Here is a 6,372-nt window from a genome sequence, read left to right as displayed (position 1 = left end):
GCGGAGGTTTCACCTTGACTGTGTGAAGTTTGATTTGAAAGTCCTTTGTGTCGTTGACCTCTTTCCTACTTCCTTCAGTAAGCTAATGTCTTTAGAAGTTGATGTCTGTCCTTCCTTCTGCAGTTGTAAATTACTTTACAATTATAAGTTGCTGTCTGTATTTCCTTCTGCAGTTGTAAATTACTTTACAATGTCTTCTCTAGTTCATGTCTTTAGAGGTGCTTCCTTCTTTAAAGGTACTTCTTTCTTCATGTGGAGAGTCCTTGACACTGATCTAGCCCTCTCAGAGCCAACAGGATGGACGATTCTCCCATTCTGTCAGCTGGGGCTCCCTGATTGGAGCAGATTAACGGCCCCATTCAGGGAACTCATATTCTGTCAGGTCCACCTGTCCAACATCATCCCAATCACTGAATCTATCCCTTTCTGGGTCCAAGGACTTTGGCCGGTTTTAGTTATCTAGTTCCTCCTAGGATATATTTGCACCGGGTCAGGTTCCTCCAACTCTGCCCCTGATGTGGGTGATGTGTAACACACAGTTTGCTGGCCTCTTGTGCCCGGAACAGCTCACGTTCCAACTCAGATTCCGAGGTGTCTTCACGGCTTGATCTTTAAAGAAACGCTGGATCGTACCTAGAACCTAGCATAGTACAATATAGTACAGGCCCTTCAGCCCACGATGCTGTGCTGACCTATTATCCTCCTAAGAGCAATATACCCTGCATACCCTACATTTTACTGTTCTCCATTGTCTATCTCAGAGTCTCTTAAAAGCCTCCAGTGTATCTGACTCTACTACCACTGCCAGCAGCACATTCCACACACCCATCACTCTCGGTGTGAAGAACCTACCTCTGAAATCTCCCCTATACCTTCCTCCAATCACCTTAACATTGTGCCCCCTCTTAATAGTCATTTCCGCCCTGGGAAAATGTCTCTGACTATCCACTCTAACTATATCCCTCATCATCTTGTACACCTCTGTCAAGCCACCTCTCGTTCTTCTTCACTCCAGTGAAAATAGCCCCAGCTCTTCAAGCTTTCCTGATAAGAGCTGCCCTCCGGTCCAGGCAACATCCGACTAAATCTCCTCTGCACCCTCTCTGAAGCTGCCACATCTTTCTTCAACTAAGACACCAGAACTGAACACACTATTCCAAGGATAGATGGGCACTTTTTTCCCACTGGAGCATGGGAAATTGATAGGCAACCTTACAGAAGTTTTTAAAATAATGAAGCGTATGGTTAGATTTGATGGCAGGTGTCTTTCCCTTTGGATGTTGGATTTCAAGCCTAGAGCACACACTATTATGGTCTGAGTAGAGAAATTTTCAAAAAAGACAAGAAGTGCAAATTCTTTAAACTGAGCAATGTTCAAGTTCCAGAGGAATGGGTCAATGCACGTACATTTACAATGTTTAGAAGATATTTGTATAAGTACATGAATAGGAAATGTTTCGAGGGATAAGGGCCAGAAGTAAGTGAGTGAGATTTGTTCAGACTAGGAATATGGTCGACACAAATTGATTGAAGAAAAGGGTCTGCTTCTGAGCTGTGTGCCTCTGTGAAAGGGAGAACCCACGGATTCTGGAAGAGTTGGAAAGGCTGTTGTGGTGGTGGGAATGTTTTGCCGCTTCACCGTTTGCTTGTTTGCAGCTTCCATTTAGCCCTCCTGCTTGTTGGGACCAATGCACCAAGCTGACATTTACACATGGCTGGCCCTGGCCTCATGTCCACCATGTCTACAACAAACTCCATTCCCTGAGGTAAACTGCCTCACACTCCTCACAGAGCCTTGTGTCCATCACTGGCATTCCTGATGCTGTTTCACCCTCCCCACTATCCACATCCGAGAAGATCAGATTTAACCTGATGAAGAGTCTTCTCCCCATAAGCAACTCTGCTGGAGCTATCCCTTTTGTCGTATGAGGGGTGGTCCAATAATCATTCAGGAACCAGGACAGTTTGGCATCTAGTGAAGCTATCGGATGTTTGATAAGCCTGCCTTCAAAATTTGGATTGCTCTTTCCGCCAGACCATTGAATGATGGGTGGTATGGAGCTGTCCTTATATGTTGAATAACATCTGTCTTTAGGAAATAGTCAAAGTCCCTGTTGTTAAACAATGGCCTGTTGTCTGTGACAAACACTTCCAGGAATCCATGTATTGTCACAAATGCAAACAGTTTTTAATATCATCATGCCTGTGTTTGACAAATCAGCTCCATGCACGTCCTGCGTCTTTGAACAGCCATCAACAATGACTAAGAACCCTTTGTGCCTGAAAGGACCTACGCAGTTTAATTTGGGAGTCACAGACGGTAATGTTTGTCCTTGCCTGCCTCCAGTCCCGGCCACCAGACATAACGTTGTGTCATCATCTTAATTTTGGAAACGCAAAGATAGCCATGGAGGAGTTCAGCCAGTATTTAGCAGCAGCCCTTGCTCGGTACAGCCACTCTTGTTTGCCATAATAGACTGGGGTACTTTACTGTGAGAGTCCACACAGTTTCAGTTCTGGCTGTGACTGCACTTTGGTCTAACAATCACCACCAGTTTGTTGTGGGGTACCCGGCAGTACCTCTATTCAGGATACGTCCTGAGTGAGCTATGCAATTGCCTTCACTGAACTGGTGGTCCCCAAGCTAAGTCTGACTTGCGAGGGTGTCCACTTCCATTGGACCCAGCAACTCATCTGCACCACTTGCCACATTTTCCAATGATACAGCCATTTGCAGGGCCTGTGGAAGTCCAGCTGGGACTCAGGGCACTTTTGCACGGTTACATCATTAATCCCACATACCAAAGCGGTCACTCAGCATTTCATTCAGGTACAATCCAATGCCACATGCCTCCGCCAGTCACTTTCACCGATTCAAAATTCCAATATGGATTCCATTTGTGCTCGCATTGCCAAGTGAAAATGATAGCGTCTCAGAATTAGAGGTAGCTTGTGCTTGTAACATTTCCTGAACTAAATCCATAAAAATTGAATGGTTATATTTCTGTGTCTCAGGCACAGTCAGAATTCTAATAACTGATAAAGCTACCAGGAGAAAATCTCATTGGTTTACATCGGCCCTAGTTCCATTTGCCAGGAAAGAATAAGGAACTCTTTCAAAATTCTGGGAATGGTTTTCGACAGCAGGATTAAACAGGTCATGCATCCCAAAAAATGGCACGACGCCAAACATGCTTACCCCAACACAAAGGCAACTGTTGCAAGTGAATTTCTTCAAGAGCTTAGTTTTTCTTTCGTCATTACAAATAACTCCACAGAGGTTGGATTCCCATCACCAAGGTGCCCCTTTGACTTGTGCACCGTACTTGAGACAGATCCAGCCCCCTCAGAGCCACCTCTCAGACTGAACAAAACCTCTGACATTCCTGCTTTATCTGCCAGCTATTACACCCTGATTGGACCAGATAACCAGCCCCAATCAAGGAACTCATATTCTTTAGGGCCCATCTGGTTGACCTCCTATCAAACACTACGTCCACATCCCGAGAATGAATGTGGATAAAAATTCAAGTATCTTTCAGATGAACTTCATTGAATCACTAAAAGGTGACACTGAAAGGTAGTGGAGCTATCAGCCTCGAAAAATCACTCACTCTTTGTGTCCATGTTATCAATGTTCTCACACTTATTGAGTTGTAGAGGTCTACAGCACAGAATGGACCTGGCATCGGAATACGCTAATCCTATTTTTCAGCATTTTATCCATAGCCTTGTGTGCCTGTGCATTGCAAATGTCCATAGAAATAGTTCTTCACTATTTTGAGGGTTGCAAGTAAGGACCTGCGCTTCCAGCTTTTACAGTCTATTTGCTATTTCTGATAGCAAAGGCTTATCAGCTGCTGGCGTTTGGTGTTCTTTCTAATGTGCATTAAATTATGAAATGTCGTTTGATAATTTGGTCTGAACTGACTCCAGGCACGTGTCAGTCAGTGCTAAATTGTTGGATTTGTCGACAAGCCTCAATGTTTGGCCATATCTGTTCTCTCCTTCAGAGTTCTTATGGCAGGCAAGTTGCATACTGTAGGCAAGCCAATGCTATTGAACATTCAGGTCATTGTGGCTGATAGAACCTGGGAATACTAAACACAGGAGAGTGATCTGTTCAGTGCAATCAGAAGCCTATCATCCATCTCTAAATTAAAACAAGAGATGTATGTCATGTTATCTTTTTAGCAGTAAAATGGGCAGGAGATTCAACACAAATTGACTGAGAGCGTGTTGTTTAAAACTGACAGTGTGTATTGATATGTTGATAGAATTACAGATTCTCGGCAGTGCGGAAAGAGGCTTCTTGGCCCATCAAGTCTGCACTGGCCCTCCAAAGCACATCCCATGCAACCACAGCTCCTCTCCACCCCATTCACCCTGCTTTTTGCCCATGGCTAATCTGCTTAGCCAGCAAATCCCCGGATACTGTGGCCAATCAGCATGGCCAAAACACCGAGCTTGCACATCAATGGACAGAGGGAGCAAACCGGAGAGACCAAAAGAGACGACAGGGGGACAATGTGGATGAACACAGCAGGCCAAGCAGTACCAGAGGAGCAGGAAAGCTGACATTTCGGGTCTAGACCATTCTGCAGAAATAGGGGAGGGGAAAGGGATTCTGAAATTAATAGGGAGAGGCGGAAGACAGATAGCAGATGGATAAAGAAGAAGATAGGTCGAGAGGACACAGACAGGTCAAGGAGTTGGGGTTGGAGCCAGTAAAGGCGAGTATAGGTAGGGCGTTAGGGAGGGTGTATGTCGGTCCATGGAGGATGGACAGGGGGTCAAGGACGCCGGATGAGGCTAGTAGGTAGGAGATAGGGATGGGACTTGAGGAAGGAGCAGTGGATAGGTTAGGGAGGCAGGGACGAGCTGAGCTGGTTTTGGGATGCAGTTGGTGGTTGCGGGGGGAGATTTTAAAGCTTGTGAAGTGCACATTGAGACGATTCGGCTGCAGGGTTCCCAAGCAGAATATGAGTTGCTGCTCCTGCAACCTTCGGATAGCATCACTGTGGCAATGCAGGATGCCCAGGATGACGTGTCGTCCAAGGAGTGGGAGGGGGAGTTGAATTGGTTTGTGACTGGGAGGTGCAGCTGCTTGGTGCGAACCGAGTCTAGGTGTTCCGCAACACAGTGCTCAGGCCTCTGCTTAGTTTCCCTGATGTAGAGGAGGTTACATCTGGAACAGCAGATACACTATACCACATCAGCAGATGTGCAGGTGAACATCTATTTGATGTGGAAGGTATTCTTAGGGCCTGGGGTGGGGGTGAGCTGGCAGGTGTAGGGGCATGTGTAGAACTTCCAGCGGTTGCAGGGAAAGTGCTGGGAGTGGTGAGCTGGAGGGGAGTGTGGAGCATCAAGGGAGTCACGGAGAGAGTGGTCCCTCTGGAAAGCAGATAAGTGTGGGAGCGGAAAAATGTCTTTTGTCATGGGGTCGGCTTGCAGATGGCAGAAGTGTTGGAGGATGATGCTTTGGATCTGGAGATTGGTGTGGTGGTATGTGAGGACAAGGAGGATTCTCGTTTATTATTGCGGAGAGGTGGTGTGAGGAATGAGTTGCAGGAAATGCGAGAGAAAGGGTCGAGGGCATTTTTTGTTTCAGATTCTCCAGCATCAGCAGTTCCTAATATCTCAGCCCAAAAGAGACTCATCCAGAAACCGGGGAGAATGTGCAAACTTCACACTGTCACCTAAGGCTGGAACCAAATCTGGGAACCTGGTGCTATGGGACAGCATTGTTAATTCATGAGGCATGATATTGCTCCCTTCATGATGGAGTGAAAGCCTTATGAGGAGAGCTTGACTCGGTTTGGTCTGGAGTCATTGGAATTTTGTGAAGTGAAACAAATAAGACCGTTAGAAGATTTGAAAGTGGAAATGTTTAGGCTCTGTGGCAGAGTCTAGGACAAGAGAGCATGATCTCAGAATCAGGGGTCGCATCTATGACACCCAGATGAGTTGGAGTTTCTTCTCTCAAAGGGTGGTAATCTGTGGAATTCTTTACCACAGAGAACCAATGAAACTGAGTCATTATGTTCTCAAAATTCACTGCCAAAAGGGTTTTATTTTTGTTCTTTGTCATGCACGGGACAAGTGTGTCACTGGCCAGGCAGCATTTATTGTCCATCCCTACTTGCCAGAGCGCATTTCAGAGTCAACCGCATTGCTGTGGATCTGAGTCACATGTCGGCCAGACTGGGTGAGGATGGCAGCTTCCTTCCCTGAAAGACGTTACAGAATCAGATTGTCAGGAAAAAAAAAAACAATCAGCAATTGATTCACAGTCATCATTGAACTCTTAATTCCAGATATTAATTGAATTCGAATTCCACCATCTGCCGTGACAGGATTCAAAACCCG

Source organism: Stegostoma tigrinum, chromosome 41 (genome assembly GCF_030684315.1).
Source record: "Stegostoma tigrinum isolate sSteTig4 chromosome 41, sSteTig4.hap1, whole genome shotgun sequence".
Taxonomy (NCBI): domain Eukaryota; kingdom Metazoa; phylum Chordata; class Chondrichthyes; order Orectolobiformes; family Stegostomatidae; genus Stegostoma; species Stegostoma tigrinum.
The sequence above is the reverse complement of the archived record's forward strand: the minus strand, read 5'-3'. Positions refer to the sequence as shown.